Source organism: Neoarius graeffei, chromosome 20 (genome assembly GCF_027579695.1).
Source record: "Neoarius graeffei isolate fNeoGra1 chromosome 20, fNeoGra1.pri, whole genome shotgun sequence".
NCBI lineage: Eukaryota > Metazoa > Chordata > Actinopteri > Siluriformes > Ariidae > Neoarius > Neoarius graeffei.
The window spans coordinates 63,527,491-63,548,099 of NC_083588.1; the positions used below are offsets into that span (position 1 = coordinate 63,527,491).

The 20,609-nt window shown below is 45.4% G+C and overlaps 1 pseudogene; it reads left to right on the plus strand.

Moving 5' to 3' along the window:
* The first annotated feature begins 177 nt into the window (after positions 1 to 177).
* LOC132869091 (zona pellucida sperm-binding protein 3-like) lies at positions 178 to 14,824 on the plus strand (annotated as a pseudogene).
* Positions 14,825 to 20,609: the final 5,785 nt, after the last annotated feature.

Consider the following 20,609-nt stretch of genomic DNA (forward strand, 5'->3'; position numbering starts at 1 on the left):
GTTTAATCTATTGACTCTCTCTTATATTTCTGTCATAAATAATCAGTATTATGAATAGCACATTGGGATTTTGTAGATTTTGGATCAAAAATTGAAATTTTGGTGCAAATAATTATACAAGTATTTATTTGTGATAAAAATGCAATTAGTTTTATTACCTATTTAAAATTGTTAGAAATGTATGTTAAAGAACTTGTGGTGGTATGTATATGCTCCTTTTGCTATGAAGAGCATGTATGATTTTTAAATTAATCATTTGTATGTTTGTGACAACAAAGCATTGAAGATTTATATAAATAAAAGTATAATGATCTGATTCACTAAAAAACCTGGAATTCCCCATTCAAAGTTAACCAGTTCCTGAAGATAGATAGATAGATAGATAGATAGATAGATAGATAGATAGATAGATAGATAGATAGATAGATAGATGAATTAATGTGAGTTGCATGATTTTTTTTAAATTACAACCAGTGAATAAAATGCAACACAGTGCAATGTTCTTTATTCACCATTATACACAATGTTTCTCATAAGATCTCTTTATAGCCTTGCCACAAATTGCACTTTGTTGTATTATTTTCTATTCATGCTTGCTCTATAACTTATAATTTGTTTTGTATTAATATACATTCACTCTACAGTGGATATAAAAAATTCTACCCATCCTTGTGAAAATTGCATGTTTTCTGATGTGAGAAATGAAACCAAGATACATGTTATAAAAACAGACTGCAGGATACAAATGCAGGTTAAAGATTTTGTTAAAAGCTGCACAAACAGACAGGCCCAAAACAAGAGACAATATTGAGGGCCAGAAAAGAAAAAAAAAAGCCAGAAAGGTCAGGTGTTCAATAAGGTCTCATCTCATTATCTCTAGCCGCTTTATCCTGTTCTACAGGGTCACAGGCAAGCTGGAGCCTATCCCAGCTGACTACGGGCGAAAGGCGGGGTACACCCTGGACAAGTCGCCAGGTCATCACAGGGCCGACACATAGACACAGACAACCATTCACACTCACATTCACACCTACGCTCAATTTAGAGTCACCAGTTAGCCTAACCTGCATGTCTTTGGACTGTGGGGGAAACCGGAGCACCCGGAGGAAACCCACGCGGACACGGGGAGAACATGCAAACTCCGCACAGAAAGGCCCTCGCCGGCCACGGGGCTCGAACCCAGACCTTCTTGCTGTGAGGCAATGGCGCTAACCACTACACCACCGTGCCACCCGTTCAATAAGGTATCAAAGGAAAAAAGAAAAAAGTCCTCAAACAAGGACTATAATTATATTTTATTTCTGTGTTTACCAAATTGCTTTGCGAGGTCATGTGTCCTAGATAATTAAGACAATTGTGGACAATAATTGGTCCAATCAAAAGTAGGGGGTAGTAAACTTCTAATTGCTGTCATCTGTTAGGTAGTCTAATTAGTAACTCAACAGGCCTAGAAGCCTGAATTACTGCATAAATAGGAAGTGCTCTGGCAGTAGTGGTGTCCTTGCAATCATTTGTTAATAGATTATAAATAAGTAAGAGTAGGTGTGCTGTTAGTCTTTGTAGTTGGTTTATCAGCAGCATAGTGGCAAAGTTTGGGGAATAGCCAAGCTCTTGCTAGACTTGACACTGATGTTTTACAGCATCTTTCATTGCAAATTAATGCTGGGTTGCCTTCTCAATAGACTCAAGGTAGCTTTCAAGCTGGAAGCTCTGCAGTAGCCCCACTTGGACTGCAACTTCAAAATCCTTCAGCTGCTGAAGGCCAGCAAGTAACTTGGTAACTGGTGAAACAACTGACTTGGTGTTTTTCCAGTAGCACCACAAATCCCAACCCCAATGTATTTTATAAGACTACCTTGTCCTGTTCTCTCGGAGGGTAATAACAAGGTGCAGTGAGAATGCAGTGTATGTTGAGGTGATTGAAAGATCTACTTGGGGCTGATGCATCCTTTGATGTAGCTCTTCACACACTGGGAGGTTGTGCTGCTAAAGGGATGGATGCTTCCTGATTCCTCATCTATGAATCAGCAATGCATGACTGCAACAGCAAGTTGATTTTTAAGTCTTCTTTTGCATAAGTACCTTTAAGTTTTGCTTCAGCTTTTCTGGATGGCTTTACACATTACCTCTTTCAGGTGACTGCAAATGAGCTGGTCTATATGTGGCTCCATGTATGGCTCTAGTGCCTCCAAGTGGCTCTTCACTTCTGAGAAGTGCTGGTGCTCAGGTCCTCATGGAGTGTCTCTATCCAAGGTAAGTGTGGCCTCATACAAATAAATCTGCTTGGACTTCCTTGGGAGGCTGTACTTGGTTGTGATGGCCTTGTTCCACTGCTTTCCAGGCTCCACAATGTGAGTAGCAGTGGTCTTATGCCTGCTTGGATCCCACATGCTTCAGCCCCAGCTGCTGAGGAGCCCCTTGTCTTTTTCCCTTGAGGATCATGATGGGTTTGTGTCCTGGTTAGGTTGTAGCTTGTTTGAGGAATCTACTAATGAGATCTCTCTTGTTGTAGAGGACTGGCTATTCCAAAGGCCCTCCAACCAGTATTATCTGGGTGAGCTTATAAATATTGAGGCTTCAGTACTGCAGTTCCACCATGTGCCCCTGTGTGTCCTTGTAGACAGCTGTGTGGCCACTCCTGTCCCTGACATGAATGCTGTCCCAAGATATTACTTCATTGATAACCATGGGTGAGTGAGCTTCTGTGGAGCCTCTGTAAGCTGACTTGAACTGTCCTAACTGACTCCTTCCAGGTGCCTGATTGGTGCCAAGCTTACCCAGTCCAGTTCCCACTTCATGCCTAACACTCAAGCAACTAAGCTGAGGTTTCAGCTGGAAGCTTTCAGATTTCAACAAGGGAACAGTAGCTTGGAAGTGTTAGGGTTTTGCTGGGATTCGAACCTGGTTCGTTGGTGTGATGATCCAGCAAACCCCCACTAGGCCACCAGGGGGATGACTCAAATGCAGAGGCGTGAGGCAGAAGTAGAAAAAGTAACAAAAGGTTTATTTATACTATGTACACTATATACAATCCAGGGCAAAACAAAAAAACAAAAACAAAGAGTATAATACAAAAGTGCAAAAGGAAAAAGGCAAAAATGCAAAAAGCTCAGAAGATCCACAAAACACAGTACAAAGGAAACTGGAGATCAACATAACAGCACAAAGACTCCGTGACAAGAGGACTGAACTCAGGGGTATAAATACACAAACTAATTAAGGACACAGGTGAAGATAATTAGGACTAAACAGGCAATTAACAAAAACACAAAACACAGGAACAGTGGCGGCCTCTAGAGGCCAAAATAAACATGACACGAAAAGGAAATAACAGTGGCCTCTAGAGGCCAAAACAGTTCAAGTCCTAACAGGACCCCCCCCTCTAGGAGCGTCTCCTGACGTTCCCAGGGCGATCCGGATGGGCCGAATGGAAGTCCCGACACAGTTCTTTATCAAGGACATCCCGAGCAGGAACCCAGCAGCGCTCCTCAGGACCATAGCCCTCCCAGTCCACCAGATATTGCAACCCGCCGCGGACCCGGCGGGAGTCAAGCAGGCGATGCACAGTGAACACAGTCTGCCCCTGGAAGATGCGGGGGGGTGGGGGGTTCCTAGGGGCAGGGGCATACGTAGACGTCAGAACAGGCCGCAACAGGGAAACATGGAAAGTGGGGTTGATCCTCAGAGTCCGGGGCAACTGGAGCCGGTAGGAGACAGGGTTCACCCTGCGCACCACCTTGAAGGGGCCAATGTAGCGAGGAGCAAGCTTGCGGTTCTCCACCCGCAGCGGAAGGTCCTTAGTGGACAGCCAAACCCGCTGCCCAGGGCGGAAAGTGTGTGCAGGTCTTCTATGGCGGTTGGCCTGAGTCTGGTTGGTTCTGGAGGTCTGTATGAGAGTCTTCCTGACCTTGCTCCAGGTCTTGCGACACCGTCTCACATATTGGTTGACCGAGGGCACCCCCGCGTCCTCCTCCTGGTCCGGTAACAGAGGTGGCTGGAACCCGAATTGGCACTGGAATGGCGACAGCTTGGTGGCCGATGACTGCAGGGTGTTGTGGGCGTACTCTGCCCATGGCAGCCAGGTGCTCCACGATGTCGGGTTATCCATAGCCAGGCCTCGCAGGGTGGTTTCCAGGTCCTGGTTGAGCCTCTCCGTCTGACCATTGGACTGTGGGTGAAACCCCGAGGAGAGGCTGGCAGTGGCTCCGATGACCTTGCAGAACCCATGCCACACTCGGGAGGAGAACTGGGGCCCTCGGTCTGAGACGATGTCCTGTGGAAGACCAAAGACTCGGAAGACATGATTAAATATAAGTTTCGCTGTTTCAAGAGCAGAGGGGAGTTTGCACAGAGGTATGAAGCGGCAGGCCTTGGAGAATCTGTCAACAATGACCAAAATGACCGTGTTACCTTGTGACTCAGGGAGACCCGTGATGAAGTCGACTGCCACGTGGGACCAGGGACGCCGGGGAATGGTCAGAGGATGCAGGAGACCCTGGGGACGCTGTCGTGGGTTCTTGGTTCTGGTGCAAACCTCACAGGACAGGACAAATGACCTTACTTCCTGCTCCATGTTAGGCCACCAGAAGCGTCTTTTCAGGAAGTCCAGGGTCCTCCGAGCTCCCGGGTGGGCGGTGAGAGGGGAAGAGTGACCCCACTGGAGAACCTTGGCCCGGGCTTGATGTGGGACGTACAAGAGGCCCGGTGGCCCTGTCCCAGGACCGGGGTCCTGGCGTTGGGCTCGTCGGACAGCCTCCTCAATACCCCAGCGGACAGGGGCCACAATCCGGGACACAGGGATAATAGGCCCGACTTCATTCTCCCTGTTAGTGGCAGAGAACAGCCTGGACAGTGCGTCAGGTTTGGTGTTCTTGGAGCCGGGGCGATACGAGAGGGTGAAGTCAAACCGACTGAAAAACAGGGCCCACCTAGCCTGTCGAGGGTTAAGTCTCTTGGCTTGCTGGAAGTACTCCAGGTTCTTGTGGTCAGTCCAAACCAGGAATGGATGTTGCGCTCCCTCCAGCCAGTGCCTCCACTCCTCAAGGGCCAGTTTGACCGCTAGCAGTTCTCGATCCCCCACATCGTACCGGGACTCCGCAGGACTCAGGCGGTGGGAGAAGTAAGCGCAGGGGTGCAGCTTTCCTTCTGAACGTTGAGAGAGCACCCCGCCGACACCACTGTCCGAGGCGTCCACCTCCACGATGAATGGTTGGGAGGTGTCCGGGAGGACCAGAATTGGTGCCGTGCAGAAGCGGTCCTTGAGGTCTTTGAACGCCTTTTCTGCCTGAGGAGACCAGCCATAAGATCCACCTGTCCCTTTGGTGAGGTCTGACATGGGTGCTGCTACAGAACTGAAGTTCCTGATGAACTTGCGGTAGAAGTTAGCGAATCCTAAGAACCGCTGAACCTCCTTAACGGACTTGGGAATAGGCCAGTCCCGGACGGCCAGGGTCTTGGCAGGGTCCATTTGGAGTTGGCCTGTCCGTACAATAAATCCCAGAAAGGAGACCTCGGGAACATGAAATTCGCATTTCTGGGCCTTGGTGAACAGATTGTTCTGTAGCAGCCTCTGGAGAACCTGGCGGACATGGTGGCGGTGCTCCTGCACGGTCTTGGAAAAGATAAGGATGTCATCGAGGTAGACAAAGACGTACAGGTTAATCATGTCCCTTAAGACGTCATTGATTAGGGCCTGAAAAACAGCTGGTGCGTTGGTGAGTCCGAAGGGCATCACCTGGTATTCGTAGTGCCCAGACGGGGTGTTAAAGGCAGTCTTCCACTCGTCTCCCTGTCGGATACGGATGAGGTGGTATGCGTTCCGTAGGTCCAACTTGGTGAAGACGGTGGCGCCTTGGAGCAGGTCGAAAGCAGTGGACATCAGCGGAAGGGGATATCGGTTGCGCACAGTGATCTTATTCAGGCCCCTGTAGTCAATACATGGTCGAAGCCCCCCATCCTTCTTGCCGACAAAGAAGAAGCCGGCACCAGCAGGTGAGGTGGAGGGTCGAATGAACCCAGAGACCAGGGCGTCTTTGAGGTATTCCTCCATGGCCTTGCGTTCTGGCTGAGAGAGGGAAAACAGTCTGCCACGAGGAGGGGTAGTCCCAGGGAGCAAGTCGATGGCACAGTCGTAGGCCCGGTGCGGAGGAAGAACGGCGGCCCTGCTCTTGCTGAATACCTCCTTGAGATCCCAGTACTCTGTGGGAACTTGAGATAACTCGGTGAGATCAGGGGGCTCGGCAGGAGACACAGGAGAGCTAGAGAGCAGACAAGAGGCATGGCATGCAGGGCCCCATTCCACAACCTGGCTTGTTACCCAGTCTATGTGAGGGTTGTGGCGAGTAAGCCAAGGAAGGCCTAGAATAACTGGGAACTCAGGTGAAGGAATCAGGTGCAGGGATATTTCTTCCTTGTGACCTTGAGACTGGAGGAAGACTGGAGAAGTAACTTGGGTGACTCTTCCATCACCTAATGCTTGGCCATCGAGGGCAGACACAGACAGAGGGATTTCAAGAGGTGCAGTAGGTATATTGATGCTTTGGGCGAAGTGAATATCCATAAAGTTCCCAGCCGCCCCTGAGTCTATCAAAGCTTGACAAGAGTGGACAGACTCACCCCAGGAGATGGAGACCGGGATGTAGATTCCTTGGCCAGGGAGTCCGGGAGAGAGGGTGGGCCCCGTCACAACCCTCCCTCGGCTGGACGGGGCGGTCCTTTTCCCAAGAGTTCGGGACATGATGCTCGGAAGTGACCAGGGTTGCCACAGTAGATGCAGCACTTGTCCCTCCTTCTGCGCTCCCTCTCAGATGCGGAGAGGCGAGTACGACCCACTTGCATGGGTTCTGGACAGTCACTGAAGGAGGTAGACGGTTTCCAGGTAGAGGCAGGGAGGCTGGGGGGGCTCAAGGCCTGGTGGCGTTCTCTCATCCTGTTGTCCAGACGAATAGCATGTGAGATAAGGGTTTCGAGGTCACTTGGGCATCCAATAGAGGCCAGACCGTCCTTGATGGGATCAGACAGACCATGGTGGAAGGCTGACACCAGGGCAGTCTCGTTCCATCCACTTACTGCTGCGAGCATTCGGAATGAGATGGCATAATCTGCGACGCTCCCTCCTTGCCTGATGGACATGAGCTTTCGGGCTGCGTCGGTACTGATGTCCGCCTGATCGAAGACCCGAAGCATCTCTTCAGAAAACAGCTGGAAATCAAGGCACTCAGGTCCCTGTCTTTGCCAGATAGCAGTAGCCCAGGCTCGCGCCTTACCAGCTAATAAGGTGATCACAAAGGCAATCTTGCGGCGATCCGTAGTGTAGGTCGTAGGCTGAAGCTCAAAGGTGAGTTGACACTGGGTAAGGAACTCTCGGCACTCACTGTGCTTGCCGTCATACCTCTGTGGTGCAGGAAGGCTGGGTTCGCGAGGTGAAGGCAGCATGGCAGGAGGCACAGGAGCGGGAGCTGGAGCTGGATCAGGAGATGCAGGCAGAGATGTCAGCTGTGCCAGGGTCTTCACGATTTGCTGAAGCAGTTCCTCGTGGCGAGCAAGGGCCTCACGTTGGCTGATGAGCGTACGTCCATGAGCGTCCATGGTCGCTCCGAAGCGTGTCAAAGCTGCCGTAATTCCCTGAAGGTTGGCCGGGTAGACAGTTGAAGCAGCCTCTGCTGAGTCGGTCATGACGGAGTCTTTCTGTTAGGGTTTTGCTGGGATTCGAACCTGGTTCGTTGGTGTGATGATCCAGCAAACCCCCACTAGGCCACCAGGGGGATGACTCAAATGCAGAGGCGTGAGGCAGAAGTAGAAAAAGTAACAAAAGGTTTATTTATACTATGTACACTATATACAATCCAGGGCAAAACAAAAAAACAAAAACAAAGAGTATAATACAAAAGTGCAAAAGGAAAAAGGCAAAAATGCAAAAAGCTCAGAAGATCCACAAAACACAGTACAAAGGAAACTGGAGATCAACATAACAGCACAAAGACTCCGTGACAAGAGGACTGAACTCAGGGGTATAAATACACAAACTAATTAAGGACACAGGTGAAGATAATTAGGACTAAACAGGCAATTAACAAAAACACAAAACACAGGAACAGTGGCGGCCTCTAGAGGCCAAAATAAACATGACACGAAAAGGAAATAACAGTGGCCTCTAGAGGCCAAAACAGTTCAAGTCCTAACAGGAAGGTAATGCATGGTGTACCAGGGTTGACTGGCCTGTTCAGCTGTCAGATTTTGATGTATACTGTTTTGCCAGGTTTGTATTGCCTGCAGGTTGAAGGCAACAGCAGCATCTGTTGATGCTGACAGAGGTGGAAAGTAACGAATTACATTACTCGCGTTACTGTACTTGAGTAGCTTTTTTGTGTACTTATACTTTTTCAAGTAATTTTTAAAGAGTGTACTTTTACTTTTACTTAAGTATGTTTTCTTTTAAGTAGTGTACTTCAGTACATTTTACATCACAACCGTTACTGAGTAAAAAATAAATAAATTAAATAAATAATAATAAAAAAGGCTAAAACGGAGAAGGGGAAATGCGTTCTGGAAATGAATCACGGGAAGGACAGTTGCCGCGCGCGCGAGTCTCACACAGACGATGGCGGACATGCACCGGCGCTTTAAGGGGGGCAGGGGGGGCTCAAGCCCCTGGGCCACAGCCAATCAGGGGCCTTGTAATATTAATAAAATAATAAACTGTCAGAATCGTGGGCCTACATTAATGTACGGATAGAAATAAGGTTAGAAATAAATGAGCGCACAGTAGCCTGCTGTAAGAGACATGGCGGATGTGGTTCGCGAAACGAACACCCACAACTGGACCAGAATAAAATGTAAGGCCCCGGTCACACCGCCCGAACTTTGCTGGAGCGTTCCTGGAGCGGTGAAAAAAATTCATCACCGCTCGTAACCGTTCACCACCGTTAACAAAAGTTGGCCCCCGTTAAAGCAACACCGTATACGCTCGGCCACCGCTGATGTTTCTCGAGGGGCCCTCCTACCGCTCCAAAAGTTTTGAGCTGCACAAAATATTGCGAGCGGTGAGGAGGGGGAAATTTTCCGCCCCGGCAAAGTTCACCCCCGCTCCACCAACGCCCAGTCAAAGTTTGGCACCGCTAGACGCAAGTTCGTGGATGCTTGGGTCCGCTAGGCCAACGCAGAAATCTTGAACGCTGGACCACCGTTGCTTCGCCAGCGTTGCCCGGGCGGCGATTAAACGTTGCACAAACTTCGGTGGAGCGGTTGTAAGTGTTTTACGAGCGGACACGGGGTTGCTGGAACGGTGTCGGGCGTTGAAGCAGCTATCCATGGCGGCGATGAACTTTGGTTTGGCGTTGGTATAGAGGTGTCGGAGCGGGACCAGAATTTGGCTATAAATACGGGGAGAAATGGACCAGGAGCTCATTTGGAATCGAGCTGCCGTTGAGTTCAGACCTCATCTATATCGAATTTGCTCAAAGTTACAGTAAAACTGTATCACCATGGATGCTGAGAGACTTGCTATGATTGGTGCACTAGTCCAGCAGCAGAATCAGAACCTCCTCAGATTGCAACAAGCTGTTGACAGATTTTTTTGATTTGATTTGATTTTATTCGATCATAATGTAAAATGAAGTACAAAATACTTTAAAATCAGGATTACACAAGAAAGCGCAAGCACTTATTTCCATTGTGGTCCCATTAAAACACGTAAAACAGCAATGGCAACGTTATGATTTGACTTAATATTGACTCACTGTACTATGTAAATGGTGAAAATAATAATAATAATAATTATAATAATAATAACAACAACCACAATAATAAAATAATAATAATAATAATAATAATAATAATAAATTGACTTAAATTGACTAGACTAGTAGACAATGAAAATGAATTGTATAGACTAGACTGGAATTTGATTATAAAATTTGATTTCAAAAAGTATTACTAGTACCTATGGATAACAATTATAAAGTAAAATGTTGTATATATTAATAGTAAATATTAAATGATGATTAAATAATGATAAAGATAATATAATAGCAAATAATAATAACATTAAGGAAAAGACAGCAAAAACATAATGAAAATAGAAATAATCTGACTGACAGCAAACAATAAACAAAAAATAAAGTAATATGAATGATAATAAAAAAGTATAAAGTAATATAAATAATAATATTAATAACAAACGTTTTTATAGATAAAAATATAATAAGATCAACTAGACAGTGAAAAAAGGGGAAAAGCTATACAGACAACAGAACAGTAATAAGAATTTTAACTAGAAAAAAAGAAGGAGAAGAGAGAGAAGAAGGAGAGACAGAGTTGTGTGGGTCAGACAGTGGATACTGAGAAGGCCTGAACATGGACTGTATGACAAGCTGATGGTGGAGCTTCTATCAAAAATCTATCAGAACTTGTATCAAAACGATCCGTTCAGCTCCGTAGTCACAAGCGGTATGCCGCCCCCGCCGAGCCAAGCCCGCATGCGCAGAACGCCGCTAAACCAACGCTCGCTACCGCTAAACCAACGCTAAAGCAACGCCGGCTTCAGCGGTGCACCGCTAAGCCAACGCCCGTGTTTTCGATTTTTTTTCCCATTTTGTGCGCAGTGACGAGCGTTGTCGAAATTCGGCCCCCCCTCCCTACCGTTCAAGGAACGCTCCAGCAAAGTTCGGGCGGTGTGACCGGGGCTTAACAAAATGTAACGTCACGCACGAAAGCGCGCCAAAGACTGCAGACTACAGAGACACAAATTTAGAGGCTTTGAAAGATGAAGCGTTCACATGTTAGCGGGGCGCATAAAAGGAAAAAGAGAGAGATGCAGGTAATGATAGAATCACTGCCTAAAGTCACAGACTTTTTTAAGGTAAGGATCACCAATCTGTTCAGAATATCAGCTACTTATCAGTTATCAGCCTACCAGCAGCTCGGCTATGTGCAGCTAGGCTAGATATGCTATGATCTGTCCAGCAGTAAAATAAATCAGTTGTGATTTGAATACGTGTCGTGTGATTTGAACTTATACGAATTTACCACTGTCTTAGTAGTAAATCCTTATAAATATAAGGATGAATCCTTATAAGGATTTATAAATAAATATATATGCCATGTATGATTTACTCCTGAAAGTGGCCCCTTTTGCATTTTCCTCATACAAATTTTTTATGAAAATCTAGTATGTATGAAGTGAACATTGTGCATGGTTTTTACAGATAATGTGTATGATGAATTACACTGTCTTTGTATGCTTCATGTAATGTTTGTGGTTTTAAATTATATTTTACAGTTTAAAATGTATATGCCTTTTATATGTAAATCCACACAAACATATATGTTTTTGTTTGAATTGTGGATGTATCGTAAAGGTATTCTATGATGGCTCTCTATGTTTTTTATATGTCAACCTACTGAAAAAGACAGGTTTATTGTATGACTTCTTTAGGTTTATAGATGTTTTTATATGTCGATCAATTACTATAAATGTAAAAATAGAAGAGGTTTTTTTGGATGAATTGTTCAGGTTTATCTATGTTTTTAAAATGTCAACCAATTACTGTCAATGTAATGTTGACATATAAAAAACATAGAGAGCCATCATAGAATACCTTTACGATACATCCACAATTCAAACAAAAACATATATGTTTGTGTGGATTTACATATAAAAGGCATATACATTTTAAACTGTAAAATATAATTTAAAACCACAAACATTACATGAAGCATACAAAGACAGTGTAATTCATCATACACATTATCTGTAAAAACCATGCACAATGTTCACTTCATACATACTAGATTTTCATAAAAAATTTGTATGAGGAAAATGCAAAAGGGGCCACTTTCAGGAGTAAATCATACATGGCATATATATTTATTTATAAATCCTTATAAGGATTTATCCTTATATTTATAAGGATTTACTACTAAGACAGTGGTAAATTCGTATAAGTTCTTTACTGTTTTTTTTCGTATGGGATATAATCCTGTTAGTATAATAGCATATTTCTGTGGGGATAATAAAATGTCTAAAACGGCATCTACTGAAGAAATTGATGAAAAGATTGTAGCCTATAATTGTCACAGTTCAGGCAGCAGACAGAGTAAGCATACTGAGGGGAATAGCAATACAAAGCTAGCGCAGATCCTCATTTCTCGCTAGCTGTGTTGGGTGTGTTGTTAACCCGTGTGGATTTAAGTGAAATACTTGAGAAGTTCTGTGGTCAAAACAACGTTTTAAGGTAAGGACACTTGATTATTAATGTTTGCCCGCCGTGGCTTGTTGTTGACGAAAGGCCCACGTGATTTTGCCTTATGCAGCTACTGCTAGCGTCATGCTTTGAACTAGGTTAAGCTCATTTGCGCTAAAGGATGGGTTTATTGAAGGACTTTGATGTAGCTAGTTTCTTTTTAAAAAATCGTATGCTCAAAACAGTATGCCCGTGTTCATCATGTTTAACTTTTTTCTTGATGGAGTGCGTGAAATATTGTTGCAAGTGGTATTTCAATGCAGTCATGTCAAAAAGGCAGTTGAATGCACGGTCTTATTCAAGGAGAAGGAAGACTTGCATGATGATTGAACATAGATCGGTAAAATAGACCCTAGTAGGACTTGGTTTCGTGTATTTCGGTCTGTAGAGTTATGAGTTTGGCCGCTGTCCATGGTGTTTACGTTTCATGTGGCCGCCGAGCCAAGTACCTTGACTTGCAGTGAATGTTTGTTTTCATGCCGCCGAGCTATTTTTATGTATTTTATTTTTTAAAAGGACTTGTCTGTAGGTGTGTGTTTTATGTTTACACATAGGTCTACATTATCGCGCACGCGCGCTTGTGTGGTTATCTCTGGCCATGCCCCTGCGTGAAAGTTACGCAGTATCACTGTCCTGTCCGTGGTAATAATCAGAACCGGCTCTGTAATGATAATGCGCGTGTTCTTCTCTCCCTCTGTGGTCGGATGTGTTGAGCGATGTGAGCGTGGGCCTTGTGCAGCTACGCTGAGCCAAACGTAACCTATCGTAGGCTTCTAGGCTAATTACGCGCTTACACTGTAAATGCTTGACACGTATTGCAAATAAAATAAGAGTGTTTTCCTGGCCAATGGTAAGGGTAGGGTTGACAGGTAGCCTATGAGGGGCCTAGCCCCTGGGCCACGGGTATTGATAAAGCGCCCCTGTGGACATGGAGGAGACCGAGGAACCTGTGGTGGACGACCCTGCAGAAAACGCAATTTCTTCCAGTAATGAAGTGCACCCCTGGCCCTACATACGTGATCACTTCAGCTTCGTAGAGAAAAGGGGTGGCAGTTTCATTATGCAATGCAGATTATGTGTGCCCAAGAAGACAACCATTGCGGCATACAAAAATTCGACGTCTAATCTGCGCAAGCATGTTGAGGTAAGTATTGTCATTGGCATAATGTTTCCTTTCCATAGTAAAACCGACAATAGGCTGGTTATATTCCAAAAATAGTGGATGGCATTGCTAATGTTGAAATAGCAACCTGTTGGTACTGTAACATAACGGTAACTAGTCTGTTATTCGGTTGGCTAATCATGCAAGCAAGTTAGCTCGCCAACCTGACGTGATCAGTCCTCCTACCATTCTACATCCAACAGGCCAGAAAGGAATACTAAGCAAAACAAATAATGTTTGAATTGAATTGTTCAATAACACACAGTGCACACAGGCAAGCTACGAGATTTCGGTGCAACATTTCACTTTCATATTTCATGTACAATGCTTTGTGTGTGGTCAGGGCGATGTAAACGACATGACTGTGTGTATTGACCTTTTTTGTTTGTCTCAGTTTTAATGCAGCATTATTCTAAGCATTCAATTTGATACACTTCCTTTACATAAAACACCTGGGTTGAGATGTACATATATCCTTGTTTCCTCTTCTTTTTCATTTTTGCACAACACAATGGAGGCAGAAAACACCCATTGTTAAAAGTAACGTTTTACTTTTACTCAAAGTACATTTTAAATGATCTACTTTTTACTTTTACTTGAGTAGATTTTTTGTCTGGTAACTTTACTTGTACTTAAGTAAAATTTCATCAGAGTAACAGTACTTGTACTTGAGTATAATATTTTAGTACTCTTTCCACCTCTGCTAATTTGTAAGAACAGATATCAGAATCTAATCACAAAACAGGCCAAAATGAGGAAAAATTAAAAGAACAGAAATCTCGTCACGTCTACGCACATATGCATTCTGTACATGCAGCGCGTGCGAAAGACTACCACACATAGCGTGTGCGAAAGACTACCACACGCAGTGCGCACTGCAAGGACTAATTACCATGCACCTGTTCCGGATCAGAGTGCAATCACAGCGCACGCTTTAAAGGACTCCAAACGCACACAGTTTTGTGTGAAGTATACGTGTTGTACTTAATACTCCACGTTATTGAGCCTTACTGTATATTGTTTTGTGCTTCTCTGGTTCTCGACTCTGTGTTCCGTTTCCTCGACTCTGATTTGCGTGTTCTCTGACATCCTAATTGATCCTCAAATTACCCTTGCCTGTTTCACAGCCCCACCTCTGTCTCATGGTTTTGTATTGTTTGCCTGTAAATAAACTCTTCTTGTATATCCATCGTTATGGCAACGTTTTCTGTCAGTAATGGGCAGTTGGACAAATGTAAGTGGGCTGCTAAGTACAATGCATCTACTTTGCCCAAAACTGTGTGTGTTCGGAGTCCTTATAAGCATGTGCTGTGATTGCGTTCTGATCTGGAACAGGTGCATGGTAATTAGTCCTTGCAGCGTGCGGTACATGTACAGAGCACAAATGTGCGTGGACGTGACATCGATCTGCTGTGTCTGACGCAGACAGACCTGCATCTAAAAAGACTCAGAAATGTGTTGCATGTTCTCCTCTAGTGTGATTCAGTCTAAAATCTGGACTGTAGCACCCAGTGGAGAGACTGACAAATATGTTTTAACAAAAAAAAGAAAAGTTGATGTAGCGCTGAGATAAGAGAGTGGCCAAGGACCAAAACGGCTGATTATCATCATACACACTTACACTATTCTGTCAGGGGTTCTCATTTATATTATATATGGAATTGTGTGGTAAATAAGAAAGTGCTTGATATTTAGATTCTTTAAAGTATCCAGCGTTTACCTTCATGATGCTTTGCAGACTATTGGCATTTTCTTAACCAGCTTCATGAGGGAGTCACTTGGAAAGCTTTTCAATTAACAGGTGTGCCTCATCAAAAGGTAATTAGTGGATGAGTTTCTTACCTTCTTAATGCATTTGAGATCTAAGAGTAAATAGTAAATTATAAAAATAATAATTAACAGTTATTCCACAAAATTGAGTCGTACGTGAGCTGATAGCCGATGAGGTGTGTAGCACTGAGTTGTCTATAATCCATATACGAGATTGAGTGGAATCAGGGGCGGTCCTGGGGGCGGTCCGACCGGGCAGCCGCCCGGGGCGGCATCGCGGGGGGGGCGGCATGAGCGCGGGCGCGAAAAAAAAAAACGGTCCCAAAAAAAAAAAAAGGTCCCCCCCCAAAAAAAACCCGAAAAAAAAAAACAAGACGGGCGGGGGGGGTGAACATTTTGGATGGGGAAGCCCAATACCAAAGTTGCGCAGGTGACGTTATCAGTGTGTGTGTGTCTAACTTGTCGTTGCCCCATAATATGCACAATCCCGCCAGCGGAACGTTGTACTAGTCATCAAAAAGACTTTACTACCATAGTACTACACTACTATGACATTACACAGAGTCTTAAGTAATACATTACGACTTGATCATTGCCATTCTGGTAACATCAAATTTATAACGGGCCATGTCCGCGACGTACAACACACGACGAGAAATGTTTAAAAGACCATGTAAAGCTGTTAACATTCTGTTGGCTAATACAGAGCCCAACGCGGGGGGGGGGCAGCACGAGCGCGGGCGTGAAAAAAAAAAAACGGTCCCAAAAAAAAAGTGGTCCCCCCCCCCCGAAAAAAGTGGTCCCCCCCAAAAAAAGCCCGAAAAAAAAAAACAAGATGGCAGGGGCCCAGCAGGGGGTTTCGCCTGGGGAGTAAATCACTCTAGGATCGCCACTGAGTGGAATAACTGTGGATGAATTCTATTCACATTCAGTGGATTTTGAGAAACAGAGCATTTTTTTTTTTTTGCAAATTTGATAAATAAAAAATTTATACAAAACCTCTGACAAAATCAGTTCCACTTAGAATGTAAACAAACCGGCGAAATGAAGAGAGCAATATGTGAAAAATTTTATAATAATTCTTAAAAAATAAAAAAGATATGTTCTGATCATTAAATACTTTTATTCCATATTTTGTTGCGTAAGCCTGGCGACTTGTCCAGGGTGTACCCCGCCTCTCACCCATAGTCAGCTGGGATAGGCTCCAGCTCGCCCATGTCCATGTACAGGATAAGCAGCTACAGATTATGGATGGAGGGGTGGATTTTGTTGCTTTTTTTGTGTTTTTTGGGGGGTTTTGTTTTTGAGTAGAGTTTTTATTTCATCCTCGGTTGGTTCAGCAACACACGCCACCATTTTCTTCTTCTGTAGGGTTTTTTTGGCGGTTGGCAAGCCAACTTTAAGATGCATTACCGCCACCAACTGGGCTGGAGGGTGGAACAGGAGGTTTTTTTTCACTCAACCAAATAAAGAGAAACGACATCCATTATTACTTTAAGACATGAAGTGATTTTTAATTAGAGGGAATGGATGCAGGCTGAAGGAGTTAAAAAAAAATCATTAAACCCACCTACTTTTTTCTTATCTTATTTTTAATATTTGTATATGTAAATACTTAATTTATCTAGAAGTTTTCTCTATTTTCTATTCTCTGTTTATCCTGTAATGATGCTACTGGAATTTTCCTTTCCCTGAGAGAACCCTCCCAAAGGGATCAATAAAGTTCTAATCTAATCTAATCTAATGTTAAAGACTTACTTGAGCAGTGGCTACAATTATCAACACCTTAACGATCTTTTGGCCGTTGCAAAAGTAGAAAAGGCTTTCAATACGTAAATTGTGCACAAATAATTACTCAGACTTCCACTGGAAAAAGAATGAGTTGATTCCCGATTACTTAGTGTATCAGATCATGTGACACCATTCCACAATTATCGACACCCAGATGATTATTTCAAGTCAAGTCAACTTTATTGTCATATATGCTATACATGCTCGACATACAGCACAGATGAAATTTCAGTCCTCTCTGACCCACGGTGCAAACAGGCAATGCAATAAATAAAAATAGAATAATTGAAATAAACAATATAAACACTCTAGATAAGAAATAGACATAGACTAAACACTCATATATATACACGTGTGCGCACACACACACACATATAAATTGGAGCAAAAGGCCATAAAATAAACAGTCAAGGGCACTTGAGGTATAGCAGGTAAACATGAGATAAGCAGTATAAACAATAAACTAATAGCTGTTAAGGTGAGGTAGTGCGGAATAGTGCAAATGAGCGAGGTAAAGTGAAATGTGCAGGGTTGTCTGTAAAGACATCTTCTCTGGGGAACTGTGAGGGTGACATGATGTCAGATGCTGAAGGGGGGTAGGGGGGTGCAGGGGCAGAATCTGTGGCACGGGGCAGAGGGGGGAGGCTCCGCAATCTCCTCCCTGACGGCAGCAGACTGAAGAGGCTGTGAGATGGGTGGGTGGGGTCACCTGCAATCCTGATGGCTTTGCGGGTGAGGCGGGAGTTATAGATATCCATAAGAGAAGGGAGAGAGACACCAATGATCCTCTCAGCTGCTCTCACGATGCGCTGCAGAGTCTTGCAGCAGGACACGGTGCAGGCGCCGTACCACACGGTGATGCAGCTGGTCAGGATGTTCTCGATGGTGCCTCTGCAGAAAGTGTGCATGATGGGGGCCGGGGCTCTTGCTCTCCTCAGTTTGTGGAAGAAGTACAGACACTGTTGGGCTTTTTTGGCCAGTGATGCGGTGTTGTTGCTCCAGGACAGGTCTTCAGAGATGTGCACACCCAGAAACTTGGTGCTGCTCACCCTCTCCACTGCAACACCATCGATAGTTAGTGGAGCATGCTGGGTGTGCGCTCTCCTGAAGTCCACAACAATCTCCTTCGTCTTCTCCACGTTCAGGTGGAGATTGTTGTCCTTGCACCACATGGCCAAGCGGCTCACCTCACTCCTGTAGATTGTCTCATCGCCACTGTTGATGAGACCCACCACAGTCATGTCATCCGCAAACTTAATGAAGAGGTTGGAGCTGGATGTTGGTGTGCAGTCATGGGTCAGCAGAGTGAAGAGGAGGGGGCTCAGCACACATCCTTGGGGGGGCCTCCGTGTTCAATGTGATGGTGCTGGAGGAAGAGTTGCTGCCGACCCGTACAGCCTGTGGTCTCCCAGTCAGGAAGTCCAGCAGCCAGTTGCACAGGGAGGTGTTGAGTCCCAGCTGGTCCAGTTTATGAATGAGCTGTTGAGGAATGATTGTGTTGAATGCTGAGCTAAAGTCTATGAACAGCATTCTAACATACGAGTCTTTTGTCTCCAGGTGGGTGAGGGCTGAGTGGAGGGCAGTGGAGATGGCATCATCGGTCGAGCGGTTGGACTGATATGCAAACTGGAAAGGGTCCAGGGTGGGGGGGAGCACAGACTTGATATGCCGCATGACTAGCCGCTCGAAACACTTCATGAGGATGGGAGTGAGTGTGACCAGGCGGTAGTCATTGAAGCAAAGGGAGACGGCTTCTTCGGGACTGGGATGATGGTGGTGGCTTTGAGGCACGTGGGGACAACAGCCTGGCTCAACAAGATGTTGAAGATGTCTGTAAAGACATCTGTGAGCTCCTCGGCACAGTCTCTCAGGACACGACCAAGAATGTTATCAGGACCCAGGGTTTTCCATACATTTTCGTCCTGAGAGCTCTCCTCACGCTGTCTGGGGACCAGAGGTGGAAAAACTGGATTGACAAAGTAAAAGTCCTGCTTAGGTTTTCCTTCTGCCTGTGCTCTCAACACAGGTGATTTCACCAATTAGCTCATCAACCTGGCTTAGGGGATGTGGTAATTAGGATCAGCTGGTTCATTGAATTGGCTGGAGCAAAAATGTGGCAGGGTTTTTACTTTCTGCACCCGGGTTTTTCCACCTCTGCTGGGGACAGCATCAACACCTGGTCGCTGGGAGGTGGTGGGGTCTTCTGTGCCGTGGAGCTGTTGTCTGCCTCAAAGTGAGCGAAGAAGTCGTTCAACTGATTCAGCAGAGAGGTGGAGTTATCACAGGTCTGCGGTGAGGGCTTGTAGCCTGTGATGGTCTGAATCCCCCGCCACAGGTTTCTGGTGTCTCTGCTGTCGTTGAAGTAGTCAGCAATGTTCTTGGAATACTGTCTCTTGGCCACCCTGATGCCTCATGATATGTTTGCCCTAGCTGTCCTCAGGCCCACCTTGTCCCCAGCTCTGAAGGTGGCGTTCCGAGCCCTCAGGAGCCTGTGGACTTCCCCTGTCAGCCATGGCTTCTGATTTGCCCGAATGGAGATGGTTCTGGTGACTGTAACGTCGTCCATACACTTCCTCATGTAGGCAGTGACGGTCTCCGTGTACTCCTGGAGATCTGTAGTGTTGTTGTAGATGGCCACCTGTCTGAACATGCTCCAGTCATGCCCCTTTTCCACCAAAGCAGTTCCAGGGCTGGTTCGGGGCCAGTGCTTAGTTTTGAACCGGGTTTTCTGTTTCCACTGACAAAGAACTGGCTCTGGGGCCAGAAAAACCGGTTCCAGGCTAGCACCAACTCTCTGCTGGGCCAGAGGAAAGAACCACTTACGTCAGTGGGGGGGCGGAGTTGTTAAGACCAACAACAATAACAAGACCGTGAAAGATCGCCATTTTTAAGCGACGAGAAGCAGCAGCTGTACAAATACGAAGTCAGCCATTATTATTATTATTATTATTGTTGTTGCTGCTTCTTCCATGTTGTTTTTGCTTTGATATTCGTGCCAAGGTTTATGTAAACGTAGTGCCGTAACTGACGTATACAGTGACGTAATGACGTATACAGTGATGTAATGACGTGGCTCTGCTTAGCACCGCAACCTATGGAAAAGCAAACTGGTTCTCAGCTGGCTCGCAAGTTGAACGAGTTGTGAACCAGCACCAGCACTGGCTCCGAACCAGCCCTGGAACTGATTTGGTGGAAAAGGGGTATCAGTGGTGGAAAAAGAGTCCTGGAGTGCCTCTGAGGACCCCTCTGGCCACACACATACCTGCTTTGTAGCTGGTTTGGTGACTTTAACCAGCGGCCTGTATGCTGGCATTAGCATAACAGTGGAGTGATCTGAGGGCCCAAGGTGGGGGAGGGCTTTGTAGGCGCCTTTATACATGGTGTAAACATTGTCCAGAGTATTGTTTCCACATGTGGGAAAGTTGATATGTCCATAGAGTTTTGGAAACACGCTCCTGGGGTTTGCATGGTTGAAATCCCTAGTCAGGATGAGGAAAGCATCTGGGTGGGCTGTCTGCTGCTCACTGTTGTGCTGATAGAGTTCATTCAGTGCTTCACTCCTGTTGTTATTGGAGCCGGGAGGGATGTACCCAGTATATTGCTACCAGCAATATGGCAGTAAATTCCCTCGGCAGGTAGAATGG